Below are 18681 nucleotides of genomic sequence, written 5' to 3'. Positions count from 1 at the left end.
TCTTGAGACATGGTTTAGAATAAAGTAGTTTATTTTTAAAAAGCAGGAACCCATGTGGCATTAACCATCAAAGGCAAAAAACAAAACAAAACACTCTGAGTTGCTTAAAATATGTAGATGGCTGAAATTCCCTAAAAAGTTTAAATATTTCAAAAAGTATACAGGTATGTTTAAGAGACTGTGTTTTGAAGTTAGATAAAGTTGCAATCAGCAGCCCCACTGCTTATTAGATTTATGACCATTGACAAGATGTTTCACCTCACGAAGTCTCAGTTTCCTCATCTGTAAAGTGCGCATAACCTACCTCATAAGGTTAATAATATTAAATTAGCACAGTGGGTTGTACTGAATAGATAGACGATAAATGATGGAGGGTAACTTGGCTTCATCCTAATTAAGTTTCAATTAAGCTTGGAAAACACACCAAAGAAACAAAAAGACAAATACTGTATGATTCAACTTACATGAGGTATCTAGAGTAGTCAAATTCACAGAACTGAAACGTAGAATGGTAGTTGCCAGGGGCTTAAGGGAAGGAGAAATGAGAGTTGTTTAATGGATATAGAGTTTCAGCTTACAAGATGAAAACACTTGGAGACTGTACAACAACGTAAATATATTTAATACTATTGAATTTACAATTTGTAAGTGTAAACACAAATAGGATGGTAAATTGTATGTTAAGTTTTTTACCACAATTAATAAAGATAGATTTTAAAAATTTATTTTTAAGATCAAAAAGCATGTAGTGAAAATTCCAGTGCCTTCCATTTATTAAAGGTCTTCCTAATTCCCTAAAAATGTCTTAAGTCTATATTCCGTGGGTCTAATTTAGGATTGATATTAACTTATCTGTGTTAATGTCTAGTTTTTACATAGCAATTACTAGGAGATAATGATGAGTTTCAGGTATATGCTTAAAGTGATTCTTTTATGCCCCCATTAACTTAATTACATGATTATCATTTATTCATAATAGTGATTTTTAATATGATTTCATGGATAGTGTACAGAATCTAGAAATTATGAAGTCATAATTATTAGTTACAATTTGCTTAAAAGCTTTAGTTATGACTCATTTTTAAAACTTAAAGCAAAAATATTATTTATTCCAGTTTTCTCAACTTCCTTGTAGCTAACTTACAAATGGAATATTTTTATCTGTTTGTGTTTTAGAGATAATGTAAACTATTAAGGCAAAGTTTGTTAAACACCATCTTATCTTAAAATGTATTGACTGATTTGGAGGACAAAAGACATTTTGGAATTATACTGATTTTGAACTTGAAGACATGTCTGTTGAATTTTTAGATAATTCTTTCTTGAAAGACCACACATATGCCTAGGTGTCTATTAAGACTAAACATCTCTTATGGTATTTGGTGATAACTGAAGGTGATAACAACCAGCATTTTAGATGAGTGTGCAGAGTTTTATATGGGATATGCCATATATTAATAAATGTAAACACTATGTCAGCAAGTCCAGGATAGCATTAGAATGAAACTTGTAATTCTCCAAAGGTGGAGGAAAGCTGCAGAGGCACTGAACACAGTATGCTTCTAAAAGGGCGGCTTCTTTTTTGTTGTTGTCAAATGCTGTCTATGGTGTAGTGTCTCTAGGAAGTGTCATTTACTCTTTTGACAAATATTTCTAGCAATCCTGCAATATACTCCCACTGGGCTGAGTTTAGAGGCTAGAAGAAACTCATGCACAGCCTTTGAGGGGATCCTTATCTACTAGCGGAGATATGTCCTCATAAATAGTTAAAGAGAGTAAGTGCTAATTCATTAGTCATTCATGCTGTTCATAGAGTCACTCCACAGAAGGTGTGATGCTCAGTATCAGGGGATTAAAAAGACACTTTCAAAAACCTTTCTTTCAGCTATAATTACTGGAGACCAAATAAATAAATAAATAAATAAACTTGAGAGATGTATATGAGTCATTAAAAAGCAGAGTGGAGTGACTTCCTAAAATACACTTCCTAAAATAAAAGAGACACGTGCCCAGGCTGCCAGAGGAAGGGGCAGTCACAGTGCCCTGAATTTCAAGAGGACATTGTGGGAGGTGGTAGAACTTTAGGCAGGTCTGGGAAAATGTGCAGAGTTGAGATCGGCAGGAAAAGGTAATGAAAGTATCTCATGTACAGCAGTGTTTTCCAAACTTTGTGTACATTAAATGATTTTTGAGAACAGATGGACTGATCAATCAATAACATTAAGATGACAGGTTGAGAATGTTTTATTTTTTGACTTACTTTCAATTCTTCAGAAATAAGTTTTGTTGTTTTTGATGTGACCTAAAGTTCTCCTAACACTTGTTTAAGCTTCCTTTATAACACTCACAGAATAAGCAATAAATGTTAGCAGGCAAAAAGTACGTGGTTTAATATGATTGCTCCTTTAAAATAACATTTATATATAGTTATTGCCTGTTTATTACAATAGATATCCCTTTTTTTCATTTATGGTACTAATAGAAGTTAACCTTTCAAGTATTTATCTTACTTAAAATAAGAGTGAATTTACAGGAAATATTAAGTAAAAAGTAGTTCAGGTGGCAATTGGTAGTGGAAAAATCATGATGAGGTACCAGAATGAGTGAAGTTTGGGAAACACTGAAGTAGGGGGAATATCAAGCCCAAGAATTAGGAAGTGAAATTGAATGGGCTGTTTTTATGTGTAGCTGGAAAGAAAGGAGGGATATTGGGTATTCCATGGAGGGTATTCTAGGGGATTTTGGATGATAATGCTGGAATAAGGTTGGTTGTAGAAGCTTTAAAGGGATTTATTCTTCAGCGGCTAGATAGCAGGGGGCTCAAAACGGTTCTGACCAGGAGCTGACTGTGGAAATCCATACTTTAGGGGGTTCCTCCTGGGCATAGTGTGCAGGAGGATTGGAGCATAGGGAACATGACGCCAGGAGAGCTCTTTGGAAATAGGTTTCAATAAGCTGAACATGAATAGATGAGGAGTAGTAGGAATTAAAATGGAAAAGAAGCAGGGGATGAAGGAGTCATTTGATTAAAAAAAAAAAAAAAACCTGAATGATAGTAATTACAGTGATGGCCAAGCTGCTCTTGAGTTTTTATTTATTTTATTTTATTTTTTAACTTTTATTTTATGTACAGGGGTACACATGCAGGTTTGTTACATAGGTAAACTTATGTAATGGGGTTTGTTGTACAGATTATTTCATCACCCAGGTTTTAAGCCTAGTACCCAATAGTTATTTATCTTGATCCTCTGCCTCCTCCCACCCACCACCTTTCAACTGGCCTCAGTGTGTGCTGTTCCCCTCTATGTGTCCATGTGTTCTCATCATTTAACTCTCACTCATAAGTGAGAACATGCAGTATTTGGTTTTCTGTTTCTGTGTTATTTTGCTAAGGATAATGGCCTCGAGCTCCATCCATGTCCCTGCAAAATACATGATCTTGTTCTTTTTTACGGCTATGTAGTATTCCATGGTGTATATGTACCACATTTTCTTTATCCAGTCCATCATTGATGGGCTTCCATGTCTTTGCCATTGTGAATAGCGCTGCAATGATCATACGTGTGCATATGTCTTTATAATAGGATGATTCATAGTCCTTTGGGTATATACCCAGTAATGAGATTGCTGGATCGAATGGTATTTCTGTCTTTAGGACTCTGAGGAATTGCCAGACTGTCTTCCACAATGGCTGAACTAATTTACACTCTCACCAACAGCATATAAGCATTCCTTTTTCTCTACAACCTCGCCAGCATCTGTAATTTTTTGACTTTTTAGTAATAGCCATTCTGACTGGTGTTAGATGATATCTCATTGTGGTTTTGATTTGTATTTCTTTAATGATCAGTGATGTTGAGCTTTCTTTCATATGATTGTTAGCCACAGGTATGTCTTCTTTTGAAAAGAGAGCTTCCAAAGGGAAGGGTGGGCCACCATCTTTGCATTTTCCACGTCTTAGTTGTTCCAGCCTGCGGGCGTTGGAGATGCCAAGTCGACCAAAGTGGAAGTGGTATTCCAGCACAGAACAGCGGCTCTATGAAAGCATGACCATGCAGCTTCTTTAAGCAGGTCCCCGATCTCATTTCTTTTCACTGGGTGGAACCTGCTAACCGGGCCCTCCAGCCACTCCCCCTAGTATTCTCCCATCTACAGAAATTTGAAAACTCCCTGGGCCAGAACTCTCAGAGGGAGGAGCGGGCTGCCATCTTTGTTGTTTGGGCATCTGGAGATTTTAAGCTTGGTGTTCTGAGAGAAGGACAGTAGCAGTGAAGGAAAAGAGAGGGAACTCTTTTCGTGGGGAAATGCAGCTTTGTATCTCAAATTGAGAGGAGAATGGACCTTCAAGCAGAAAAGGAAAACTAGGTTGTTAATCATGTGGGATTGGAATTCTGGAGCGCCATCAGGGAGGGCCAGATAAAAGGAGGAAACAAATATGTTCCTTATTAAAATGACACCTAGCTCTGCTTTTCCTCCTGCCCCACTCAAGGCTCCAGGAGAAGAGAGCTGAAGAAAGAATCTTCAGGTACTCGGGAAGGCAGAGGAAGGGCATGCTGACTCTTTCCTCCCAGGTTTTATTTTCTCTTTGGGGTTTTCTCTTGGTTACTATGGCTACCACCTTGCCCAGAGATAAGAGGCTTCTTTATAGGGGCCTTCCTTAGAATAAACAAAAACATCTTCATCTCCAGCCAGAACAGACATCAGGTTTAATTTCCAGGAATGGTAGAAGAGTTTTGTATGTTCTCTATTTCCAGTGGGAAAACACCTAATTTAGATATTCCCCCATACATGTAACATGTAGTAGACACTTAAAGATAGATACTGCAAAGACTTATGTACTCACCTCCCAGTTTAAGAAATAAAATATTAAAGATTAAAAAATACCCTCCTTAATCCTATTCTCTTTTCACCATCAGAGGTTACCACTATCCTATCTTTGTCAATATCGCTGCAGTGTATGTTTTTATTCTTTTATTTGTTTTTTAAATGCTTTTATTCTTTCAACTGCTGTGTATGTGACGATATCCATAAACAGTCTATAATAATGTTTTGAATGTTTGAAAATTTTATGGAAACAATAAAGTATGCATTATTCATCTGCAACTTGCTCTTTTCTCTCTACATTACACTTTTAAGATTAATCCATGTCTATTCTTATCGCACAACTTATTTTCATGGCTGTATGGCATTTTGCTATCATAAGTAGTCTATAAAAATATTACATTACATTCCTATTTGTGTCCAAATGAAACAATTACTCTAGTGAATATTTCCAGAAACTGATTTGCTGAACCATGGGCATGTGTATCTTCAACTTTATGAGATATTGAGAAATTGCTTTCCAAAACATTTATAACACATTATATTCCCAGCCAAAATAGGAGTTCCTGTTTCTATTCTCAACCCACTTGTTTATCTCAAATGTTCTAATCAAATAATCTTTCCAGATGTAACTGAAAGCCAGATGCTTGTGGTATCTGGGAGACTCAGATATGTTTGGAACACTCCCATTTTTAAAATACAGTGCAAAATTTGATCTGAAATCAACCTCTCTGTTTCTCAACCTGTGATGTTAAAGATTGACTGACTTTTCCACAGACATTTACTTTAGTATTAATCATATGACTTTTCCATTTAACAGGCACTTACTTTAGTATTAATCATATTAATCTCAATAATGATAATGATAATATTAATATTGATAGTAACTATTAGTACCAATTGAGTACTCACTATATGCCAAATGCATTAATTATATTATATTGTTTAATTAATTTTGGGGAGGGGCAGATAATGCTATTATACCTCTTTTAGAGATGAAGAAACTGATTCCCAGGAATCCTTATGCTAATAGTTAGTAAATAGAGATTGTTCATCTATTCCATCTAGGACAGTTGAGAAATGATAGATGGGAGCAAACTGAGAAGAGAGACATTAAATTATTACAATCCTTAACTTTTAAAAGTTTAGACTCTAGTTACTATGTAAATAATATCAAAAGAACATACATACACACATAATAGGAGGGAGATGTCAAATAAGTGCTATATTTGTACTGAGAATAATTTAGTTTTGCACAGGAAGATTGGAAAATGATTCTTATAGGTGACTAAACTTTAGTAAACCCTGGAGTCTTGACAGAGGAGATTAATGAGGCAAAAATTGGAGGCAGTAGCTCTTTAGAAAATATGGGAAAGTGGCAACTACAGAACATTTTTGAGAAAGTTAATTAATTTATTTAATCATTAATTAAACAAATAATTTCTGACCATCTATTGAGAGGTTCTGAGGCTACATTCTGGGATACAGCAGTGAACAAGCAAGATGCTATCCCTCCTCATTGATGGCAGTGCTAAAAGATGTACTTGGGGAAATAGGGGCAACAATATGAAAAGGAAAAGATTGAAAGGATAGGTCACATCCAATTTTGAAGGATTTTCAAATACCAGCCTAAGAGGTGTGCACGTTATTTCCTGAAGGCAGTGGGGAATCAATATGGGTCATGTGACATAAGTAGCACCATTCAATCATTTATTCAGTTAGCATGTATTTTACCTGTATTTTGCTTAGCACCGGGTACATAGGGATGAAAGAGGTTATAGTGCCATGAAAGTGGACAAATACATATATAAAATGTATAATACAATGTAAGAACTATGCCAGAGGTTTGCACGGGACAGTGATGCCTAACCTAGGCTGTGGATGTGCAGTGAGGAGAGAGAGGAGGACAGTGGAAGATATTCTAAGATGGTTTTTTGGGTAAAGAAATTTGCTTGAAAAAATCTGCCAACATGATTTAGACATTTATAAAATAACATGTGTTTTGCTGATTTCAAAAGCGTTGCATATTCACTATAGAAAATCTATGAATCACAATTATACTTACCAAGGATGCATACCTTTAAGGTTTGTGTGTGCATTAGTCTGTTCTCATGTTGCTATGAATAAATACTCAAGACTGGGTAATGTATAAAGAAAAGAGGCTTAATTGACTCAATGTTTTGCATGGCTGGGGAGGCCTGAGGAAACTTACAATTATGGCAGAAGGCACCTCTTCACAGGGTAACAGGAGAAAGAATGAGTGCCAGCAGGGAAAATGCCAGACACTTATAAAAGCATTAGATCTCATGAGAAGTCACTCACAATTACAAGAGTAGCATAGGGGAAACTGCCCCCATGATTCAATTACCTCTCATCATGTTCCTCCCACAACACATGGGGAGCATGAAGATTACAATTCAGTATGAGATTTGGGTGGGGACACAGCCAAAACCATATCATTTCACCCCTGGCCCAAATCTCATGTTCTCACATTTCAAAACACAATCATGTCTTTCCATTAGTCCCCCCGCAAAACCTTAACTCATTCCAGCATTAACTCAAAAATCCAAGTTCAAAGTCTCATCTAAGACAAGGAAAGTCCCTTCTCCCTGTGAGCCTGTAAAACGAAACGCAAGTTAGTTACTCCCTAGACACAATGGAGGTACAGGCGTTAGTTAAATACACCCATTCTAAATGGGAGAAATTGGCCAAAACAAAGGGCCTGTAGGCCCCATGCAAGTCTGAAATCCAGTAGGGCAGTCATTAACCCATAAAGTTCCAGAATGATCTCATTTGACTCCATGTCTCACATCCAAGTCACACTGATGCAAGAGGTGGACTCCCATGGCCGTGGGCAGCTCTAGCCCTGTGGTTTTGCAGGGTACAGCCCACTTCTAAGCTGCTTTCACAGACTGGCATTAAGTGTTTATGGCTTTTCCAGGCATATGGTACAAGATGTCGGGTCTGGAGGACAGTAGCCCTCTTCTCACAGCTCCACTGGGCAGTGCCCCAGAGCAGACTATGTGTGGGGACTCCAATCCCACATTTCCCTTCTGCCCTGCCCCAGTAGAGGTTCTCCATGAGGGCCCCACCCCTGTGGCAAACTTCTGCCTGCATATCCAGGCATTTCCATACATCCTCTAAAATCTAGGCAGAGGTCCCCCAACCTCAATTCTTGACCTCTGCCCACCTGCAGGCTCAACACCATGTGTAAGCCACCAAGGCTTGGGGCTTGCAGTCTCTGGAGCAATGGCCTGAGCTGTACCTTGACCCCTTTTAGCCATGACTGAAGCTGAAGCAGCTGGAATACAGGGAACCATGTCCCAAAGCTGCATAGAGCAGAACAGCCCTGGGCCCTGCCCATAAAACCATTTTTCCCTCATAGACCTCTGGGCCTGGGATGGGAGGGGCTTCCATGACATCTCTAACATTCCCTGGAGACATTTTTCCCATTGTCTTGGTGATTAACATTTGGCTCCTCATTACTTATGCAAATTTCTGCAGCAGGCTTGAATTTCTCCCCAGAAGATGAGTTTTTCTTTTTTATCGCATCATCAGATTACACATTTTCCAAACTTTAATGCATTGCTTTCTCTTGAATGCTTTGCCACTTAGAAATTTCTTCTGCTACATTCCTTAAATTATCTCTCTCAAGTTCAAAGTTCCACAGATCTCTAGGTCAGTGGCAGAATGCTGCCAGTCTCTTTGCTAAAGCATACCAAGAGTGACCTTTACTCTAGTTCCCTATGAGTACCTCATCTCCATCTGAGATCACCTCAGCTTCAACTTCATTGTCCATATTACTATCAGCATTTTGGTCAAAGCCATTCAGCAAGCCTCTTAAGGTGTTCCAAACTTTTTCACATTTTCTTCTCTTCTGAGCCCTCCAAGTCTCTAGGAAGTTCCAAACTTTCCCCCATTTTCCTGTCTTCTTCTGAGCCCTCCAAACTGTTCCAACCTCTGCCTGTTACCCAGTTTCAAAGTCGCTGTCACGTTTCAGGTATCCATATAGCAGCACCTCACTTATTTTACCAATTTACTGCATTAGTCCATGTTTACACTGCTATAAAGAAATACCTGAGACTGGATAATTTATAAAAGAAAGATGTTTAATTGAGTCACAGTTCTGCATGCTGGGGAGGCCTCAGGAAACTTACAATCTTGGTGGAAGACACCTCTTTACAGAGCGACAGGAGAGAGAATGAATCCCAGCAGGGGAAATACCAGACACTTATGAAAGCATCAGATCTCATGAGAAGTTACTCACTGTCATTAGAACAGCATGGGGGAAACTTCCCCCATGATTCAATTACCTCCCATAGGGTCCCTCCCATGACACATGGGGATTATGGGGATAACAATTCATGATGAGATTTGGGTGGGAATACAGCCAAACCATATCAGTGTGTATATCCTGTTAACCTTTTAATGCCAATAATAGATATTATGAATGAATAATTTATAAAAGTTATGTAATACTTTTAGTTCACTTACCTGGGTATTACACAATTTTGATATCTTTGTGTATTCTTCTATAATACAAGTTTAAACTTTGCTAATTTTTATGTCATAATTTAAACATAATTTAATTTTTATGTCATAATTTTATGTCATAATTTAAACATAATTTAAACATAATTTAAAGGAATAAATTTAAATTTATTCCTTTATTGGTGAAAATACTTGTTTTTTTTCTAATATTTGCTATTGTGAATAGCACCATGTTGCACATTGTTCAAAAATCCCTAGGACATATCTGATTTATTTTAATTTCTAGAATTTGAATTATATGTCATAACATATAAAAGTGTTTGATCATATTATAGAGGAGAAGGAAAATCCTTTTAAAAGATTTAAAAATAGGTTGAGCACAGTGGCTCATGCCTGTAATCCCAGCACTATGGGAGATAGAAGTGGGGGGATCACCTGAGGTCAGGAGTTTGAGACCAGGCTGGCCTGTATTTACTTAAAAAAAAAATATTAACCAGACATGGGGTGCCACATGCCTGCAATCCCAGCTACTTGGGAGGCTGAGGTAGGAGAATCGCTTGAACCCAGGAGTTGGAGGTTGCTGTGAGCCGAGACTGTGCAACTGTACTCCAACCTGGGTGACACAGCAAGACTCTGTATAAAAGACAAGAAAGAAGAAAAGAAAGAAAGAAAGAAAGAAAGAAAGAAAGAAAGAAAGAAAGAAAGAAAGAAAGAAAGAAAGAAAGAAAGAAAGAAAGAAAGAAAGAAAGAAAGAAAGAAAGAAAGAAAGAAAGAAAGAAAGAAAGAAAGAAAGAAAGAAAGAAAGAAAGAAGAAAGAAAGAAAGGAGGGAGGGAGGGAGGGAGGGAGGAAGGAAGGAAGGAAGGAAGGAAGGAAGGAAGGAAGGAAGGAAGGAAATTAACAAGGGATTGAATTGATGAAACTTGCATTTTAGAAAGATCAACCTGGGTGACACAGCAAGACTTTGTATGAAAGAAGGAAGGAAGGAAGGAAGGAAGGAAGGAAGGAAGGAAGGAAGGAAGGAAGGAAGGAAGGAAGGAAGGAAGGAAGGAAGGAAAGAAAGAAAAAAAGAAAGAAAGAAAGAAAGAGAAAGAAAGAGAAAGAAAGAGAGAAAGAGAGAAAGAAAAAAAGAAAGAAAGGAAGGAAGGAAGGAAGGAAGGAAGGAAGGAAGGAAGGAAGGAAGGAAGGGAGGAAGGAAGGAAGGAAGGAAGGAAGGAAGGAAGGAAATTAACAAGGGATTGAATTGATGAAACTTGCATTTTAGAAAGATTATCCTAAAAATAATTTGAAGGGCAAATAGAAAAGACTGGAGGCAGTTTACCAGGTCAGATTTACCACGAAAATCTAGGTGAGAAAATAATAAAACCTGCACAAAAGAAGTCGAGTTACTAACGGAACGTGGCAGAAGATTTTAGAGATACTAATTTTGTAGAAGTTCATGGACTGGCAACAGTGACTGGGGGGCCACAGGAGGTAAAACTGATTGTGGATTACCTCTCAGTTTCTGACACAGGTATCTAATTGGGTGGATGGTGATGTCCTCATTCCTTTCAACAGGAAAGACAAGAGAAACAGGTTTGGAAGGAAGAACAGATGAGTTGAGGTTGGCTGACTTTGACGTACCTGTGGCCATCCATGTGGAGAAATTCCTTGAGCAATGGAACAGGTCTTGGAGTCAGGAAGGCAAATGGTTTAGAGATTAATAGCTGTGGAAGTCAGCAATCCTTCAGTGTAGCTATAATCATGTGTGTGGGTGACTCTCCCACGGATGTTAAGAATGGCAGCATGAGAAGATTAGGGTGCTTAGGGTGCTGCCCTGTGATAACATTAAAGTTTAATCAGAGAAGGAAACAGCCATAGAGGAGACTGAAAAGGAGAGATCAGAGAAACAAGAGAAAATCCCAATGGAAGGTAGAGTGAATGAGGACAAAGAAGAACTTCTCAAGACGGGAAAAGCTAACAGTGTCACATGTCACAGAAATGCCAAATAAAAGAGAAAAATGTCCTTGAAATGTCACTGGAAGTTTTGTCTAGAGCAGTTTCAGTAGAGTGGCAGGGATAGGAACTAGAATGTCATGATTGTACCTGTGATTCAGGAAGATGACTGTCCTCGCCATGGACAGAATGACTTAGGGAAGGAAGAGACAATACAATAATGTGGGAGACAAGTGTGGTGAAGATGGGATCAGGACCCCAGAAAGGAAATAATAAAGGCTAACCCAAGGCAGGCACCATGGTATCAGAAAGAAAGGTACTAGGTAGTGGATTTATCAAGTAGATGACGATAATGTGTGAGAAAGATGATGGAGTTCAAGAGGGCTCTTCAAGAGGTCTCTAAGATTTTTGTTTAAAATGACAGAGAAGATAGTGAAACTATCCCAAAAGGCAGAGCTAAGGAGAAGAAATAGGCATTTTTGTTAATGGAGATAAGGAAGAAGAGATATACTGATGTGAGGTATATATGGAGGTGCCTGAGGGTAGGGTCAGTGTTCACATAGAGACATCAGGAAAGTGAATGCTACAGTTCTGCAGCTCTCGGGAGGGGTCTTGGTTAGGGACAAACATCATTGAGCTTTTGCATAAAAACAGGGATTTCGAATCATGGAAAAGGATGGAATGACTCAAGGAGATCACTGAAATTGAGAAGAAAGAAACAACCAAAAAACCCTTCAGAAATGTTTAAATAAACAGATATCACAGGAGGAGCCACCAAAGAGGGAAGAGATGATCAAAGCAATAGCAGGAAAATAAGAATATTATTTCAAATGAGTTTATATTTTTTGGTAACTAGGTGAGCTATAAGAAACGAACTTTCTTTTCACAGGCTACTTGAAAAAAATAGATTGAATTACAGGTGAGGTGATGAACTGGTTTTAGGAAATTGAGATCATGACCAAATGAGACCACACCACAGATCAAGCAGGAAGAGGATCAAGGAAATCCCTTAGGATCTGGGCTTTTCCCAATTCCTGCTTTGTCCTGGAAAATATATTTGAAGAATATCTACTGCAATACTGTGATTTATTAATATGTTGTCTTTGAGTTATTTTTTTCCAGATTCTATGTTCTTTCGGTATGAAGTTGAACACCTTACTTTAATTCTATGCAATAACTTTTGACTTAGTTTCCTCCCAACTGAAGTTATGGCAAAAAGTTTATGATCAAGGCACACTGCTAAAAACTAATCTGTTTTGACATCATGAAAATCCATCAGAGCTAAAACTTTACTGGCCGGGCGCGGTGGCTCAAGCCTGTAATCCCAGCACTTTGGGAGGCCGAGACGGGCGGATCACAAGGTCAGGAGATCGAGACCATCCTGGCTAACACGGTGAAACCCCGTCTCTACTAAAAAATACAAAAACCTAGCCGGGCGAGGTGGCGGGCGTCTGTAGTCCCAGCTACTCGGGAGGCTGAGGCAGGAGAATGGCGTGAACCCGGGAGGCGGAGCTTGCAGTGAGCTGAGATCCGGCCACTGCACTCCAGTCTGGGCGACAAAGCGAGACTCTGTCTCAACAAAAAAAAAAAAAAAAAAAAAAAAAAACTTTACAAGACTTTCTCTTCACATTTATTTCCATTCTAAAAAAATAAATTATATTAATATCCAATAAAGTATGAATTCATATATCAAAAATTTTAAAATTTACTGAAATTTGCTCATTGATAACCATGGTGTAAATTTAATTATAGATCCTTAAACTAGGGTGCTAGGAGAGGCTTCTTTATCCTTTCCTAATTGAAAAATGCACAATCTCTACTCACTGGATTGTCCTCACTTTTGGATAATTTTAATAAACCAAAAAAGCAGTACACATATTCTTGCTTTAGAATATCAAGTATAAAGTATCATCTTTAAGATGTGGCACTTAATTCCTCCTTATTTTCATGAAGCTTACAAACTTACAGTGTGAATGCAATTTTTATGTTTTGCCTATAATTCAACCTATTTTTCTGTAGTTGCCTGTGAAAAGTATGTTTGTTACAGCTCATCTAACCAAAAAATATAAACTCATTTTTTTCTATCATTGGCATTTCATTCAGTTTTCCAGGTTGATCTCATAAACAAATTGATCAATTACGTGGGAAGTGCTTTCCACTTGGACTTGGATTGAGACACAAATGTCTCAGGATGTTCAGGATGAAAAAGATGTTTGAGATATTGTGCCAAATACAAAGACTTGAAGATCACATTCTAAGGAATTGAGCAGGCCGGGCGCGGTGGCTCATGCCTGTAATCCCAGCCCTTTAGGAGGCTGAGGCAGGCGGATCACAAGGTCAGGAAATCGAGACTATCCTTGCTAACACGGTGAAAACCCATCTCTACTAAAAATACAAAAAATTAGCCGGGCATGATGGTGGGCGCCTGTGGTCCCAGATGTTCGAGAGGCTGAGGCAGGAGAATGGCCTGAACCCGAGAGGCGGAGTTTGGCGTTAGCTGAGATCACGCCACTGCACTCCAGCCTGGGTGACAGACAAAAAAAAAAAAAAGAATTGAGCCATAAATTGAGCAATAAATTCAAGCTTCAATATGTATCCAAATATAATATTTATAAAGCTAATAAGGAGAACCCTAAAGCAATTCTTCTGTATAATTAAAAATCCAAATAATATAAAAGCATGTACATACATAAAACTTCTATTTTAAAATGCAAATGGAAACATGTCTGGCTTCCTTTTTTTTTCACTTAATATATTTTAGTGATGAGCCCACATTGTTTATGAAAGTACCACTCTTTCCACTATGATTATGTAATTTTCCAGCCGTTACCTATTATTACCAGAGCCACAATGATCATTTTTGCATAGAAACAGGTTGTTAAATTGAAAAAATTCGTTAGGATTCCAAGAACGATTGATTTCAGATACCAGAAAGAGGTATCTGGCAAAAATCCCAATTGGCAATATTTTCACAAATCTTGAGCTCCTCGCTGACTTCCAAGTTGCAGGAAAAAATAAACGGGGAATGAACAGTGAGAGGATTTTGTGAGAATGATTTTTGAAGGACTATCCTAATCCAGAAGGGTAGGTGAAGAGACGAAGGATGCTATTGCTTCACCTCATTGCACATTCCAGGAAAGCTTGGTGTGTTTGCCTGCCTGGAAACCAGATCTCAGGGAGGCTTTAGCTGACTTAAAAATTGGATGCATCATTCACTTCACAGGTATAGCCATTGAAAGCTTCTCAGGATCTTTCAAAGTGCATGCATGCACGCACACACCATCGTCATGATCAGCAGCAGCAGCAATAAATATTTGCTGGTTGTCGAAGCTTACAACTTCGGAGCCATCAGTAGCAGAAGCTAGCTAGTTAGTTGAGCGATGGAAGAGGTGAGGTGGAAAAAGAGGAGATATGCACTTGTACCCCTCTTCCCCAAACGCTGTAGACCCATATGGCGTGGAGAGGGGAGGATCAGTCTTGCCCTGGGAGACTGGCGTGCTGATGAAAATTTACAAATAATACTGCATTTTGAAACTTAAAATAACCCAGGACTTTTTCTATTTTTAATCTAAGAGTGATCAGGAGATACATGGGACCAACTGGGGAAATTTCATCAGTGGTATTAAAAAAAATTTCCCCCGATGAATCAATTGTTTAAAAGCACAGTGGTGGACAAAAACACAGTTGCACTTTGTTACATCTCGCCAATTGCTCTTAAGAAGGTTACATACTTATCTTTGCTCACATATAAAGAGAGCATTCATTTTTAAACAAAGACAACACACTAGCTATGGATTTCCAGAGCAAGGGTAGAATTAATGAATTTAGACTAGGAATAACGGAAACTGAATCAGTACTCTAGAGCTACACTTTCCAGTCAGGTAAGTGTTAGCCACAAATGCCCTTTAAACTGATGAAAATTGACAATTCAATTTCTCAGTAAAACTAGCTAGATTTCAAGTGTTCAACAGCCTCATGAAGTGTGTTCAACAGTCACATGAATGTAGCTATTGTCTACCTGATTGGATAGGACAGATATAGAACATTTCCAAAATCAAAAAGGTTTTGGTTCTCATCACAGGTAGTAAATCATTTAATTCTCATAAAATATAGTGGAAAGGGAATAATAATTATTATTATTACTACTTAATAGATGTAAAATTGAAGATTGGAGAGTTTTAGAAGCTCGATCAGGTTCTTTGGTTCTGGGTCCCATTTTCTTTCCTCTAACACACATTCATTGACTATCAAGGCAAGTATGAAATGTGTCAACCACTTTACTCTATGTCCAAAATATAAAGAGGCATATTCTGGAATCTAGAAATTTCTAAAAGAAGGAAACTAAGCTCATCTCCATGTCATAGCTTTGATGGGAAACACAATCTTGTATCTGTTTCTAATATTTCCCATTTTACAATCCATAAAATTTACCTACAGAAGTTAATATAACCAAAAGACTGTGAACAAATGGAAGCAGTTTTAGATAGCATTAGTGAATTGCTAAATAACTGCACTTGTCTACATTGTCCTTTCATTTTGGTAGGATTGTCGAAGAAACTATTCACTGGTTTGAATGTGCGGACATGGGTTTGAGACCAAACTTGTTTTCTGCTGGCATTTGAACTCAGAGAGCTTTTACAAATGAAGATAAATAATATTCACAATAAAATATTTATTCACACTAAACACCTAGGAGTGTGTGAGAATAACAGTTTTATTGGGGAAAGGAAATACAGGGGCCAATTGAAAAAACATAAAGAATAATTACCAGTCAGTGAGGTTTGAAACTCATTTCCCCTACAGGAAGACACGGGTCCAACTGGTACAGAGATTAAGGTTCACATTTTGCATTCTTGGAGACAGAAGCTCAAAAATGGAATCGAAGGTGGTCTTAAATGCAAAACCTCAAGCAGGTAATTTGTAATCTTTGGAGTTTAGGAGTTGAAAACAAGGGACAAGGTGGGCTCTGTCCACTTCTCTCCATTGTTACAAGCACTTTCCTAGTTCAGGCTACTGCCCTCGCTCTTTGTCTCTAGTTCTGCTTCAACTTTTGCTTTCCACCTTCCTAAAATGTAAATCACGGATGAGATTATGTTATTGACTGAACTTCAACTCCCCTGTGTCTTCTTTAGGCTAAAGTTGAAGTTCCTCAGTCTTTCTTGTAAGTGTGTCATGACCAGCCTCTGCCTTTCTCTGCATCCTTCCCTCTTGCCCCTCCCCCAACCTTGCCTCTGCCCCTATCCCCACTGCTATGCCTCAGTCTTACCGAACTGCTTGCTGCTTCCTGAACGAGTTCTCCTCACTCTTGTTTTTACACCATTGTGGATCGTTTTCCTTTTACCTGAAGCACTGCATCCTGCTTCTCCCTACAAATTTCACTGTGGCGCTTGCATTTGAACCCAGATAACTCAACCTCCAGAACCCATTTCATAAATTCTGCATAATTAGTCCATGGGGGGACAGACTGAGAGCCCCTCTTGGCCTCTTGTATTGCATGAGCCTGCTGCTTCTTTCTTCCCTCTCTAATTAAAACCTCAGACTGTGTCACATACTTCTTTTGAGTGTGACCAGCTCTCAAGGTCTTTCTTAAATTTGACTCACCAATTCAGATGATGTAGTACCACTTTTCTCCCTTCAGAATATTTTTTAAAATTAAAAAGCATAATAATAGAAATCCATCCCACCAAATAACACCTAGTCATCTTGGAAGTTTTTAACAGGGAGATGAACACTTCCTTGGTAGGCTCAGGTTGATACTTTCCTGAATGCAGAATGATATTAAAAATATTCAGCAATGAGTATGGCATGGACACCCGAACTGTCAGAATGGATGCTGGACAGTACATGGTACTCAGGTGTTCTTATTGGATATCCACCCTGCCTGGAAGCAGAGAATAGGCATGAAAATATTGAATGGCCTTAGAAACTTCCAGGATTAGATAGCACCCATGTTTCTAGCTGGGGTCACGGGGGTATCTCAGGTACCTGACTGGGCCTCAGTGGAAAGATTTCTTCTGGCTCAAGCAAAAAGAAATCAGGTGCTGATGGTTGAGTGCATTACTTCATCCCCTTTCTTAGGTAATTACATCACCCCATCTCTCATGTCTTGTGATGAGTTTAGCAGTTTCCTAAACTAAAAATTTCCTGTGACTGACCTACGCACTCTTGCCTGTTACATTTTGACAACAACTTACTTTCTCTTCCAGGATCTGTTGTTACGACCATTAAGTTGGTTGGAAATACTGATACTAAAGGTCTCTCAGTAACCTCTTTTTTCCTTGGAAGTCATTGTTTGTTTTCTTTGGTATTTATCAGTATTTTGAAATATAACTTAATAGTGTTTGTTAATGAGGGATATAACTGTTATCTCTTCATCTATAACTGTTTATTTCTAGTAATCTTTTCAATGAGTGTGTGTGTGTGTGTCTATACACACACATTATGGGGTATATATATACACACACACATCATGGTGTGTATATATATACATATATATACACACACACACACATAATGGTATAGCCACTTGTTTATCTTTATTCTCTATCTTGTTAATAACTGTATAGGATTTGGCTAATTCATTTGAGCTTTAAAACTTGGTTTGCAAGGTCGTTTTCCTTTATAAAAGCATGTATAACTCACTACTTTCTGACTGATTCATTTTATAGAACACTTAATTTTATTGTTTAAATTTATTTTTAAGATATCTGTTTTTACTTTAAAAATAAGTTTTTTGTTTTTTTTTTTACTTTAAGAACAAGAAAAGGGTAAAGATTTAAAGTGAATTCTTCATCAACATTTTTGAATGACTCTGTACTCTGACTCACCTCTACGAGTTCCTCTTCAATGACTTTGGTTTCTAATTTCATGTTAATAAGTGCTCTGCTGTTTCAGTGTGCTTCCTATTTCATTTGAAGACTTACTTATTCTGTCATTTCATCCTTATTTCAGAGCATGGCTTCCTGATGATTATGTGACAAGGGTGTGGGTGGAAGATAGTGGTGTTGGAGAGTGCAGGTTGGTTTCAAGCCAAGTGGTTGCCAAGGCATCCATTCTGCCAATCAAGGCAAGCTGAGCACTTCACTGCTGTCTTCTGGGTTGAACTGAAGCCCTCAGTACTATCAAACACACCAGGTCCCTTCTCCATGTAATATACATAATATTGCTTTAGATAGCTTTGGCTGGGACAGTGCTTACTTTTTCCATGAGTATGAACAGGAGAAGATCAAACTTTGCCAACTGTTTATCTGTGGATCACATTTCTACCTTAGTAGCTAATAATTTTTCCTTCTCCTCACAGATTTCTTGTGCAAGTCTTGTATGAACCACATAATCTGCATCTGTCTCAATTTCTTATCTGCAAATGGAGCTAATAATATTGGCTACTTTTCTCCTGAGATAGTCCTGAGGATTAACAAGCTGGCTTTCAAAAGCAA

At 38.1% G+C, this 18681-nt stretch overlaps 1 protein-coding gene across 1 annotated transcript in view; it reads left to right on the top strand.

Annotated features, from left to right (window-relative positions):
• The window catches only part of LOC105475663 (MET transcriptional regulator MACC1), a 201942-nt gene that overhangs the window by 120663 nt on the left and 62598 nt on the right, over positions 1 to 18681 (top strand).

Source organism: Macaca nemestrina, chromosome 4 (genome assembly GCF_043159975.1).
Source record: "Macaca nemestrina isolate mMacNem1 chromosome 4, mMacNem.hap1, whole genome shotgun sequence".
Lineage (NCBI taxonomy): Eukaryota > Metazoa > Chordata > Mammalia > Primates > Cercopithecidae > Macaca > Macaca nemestrina.
This window is presented reverse-complemented; position numbering and strand designations above follow the sequence as displayed.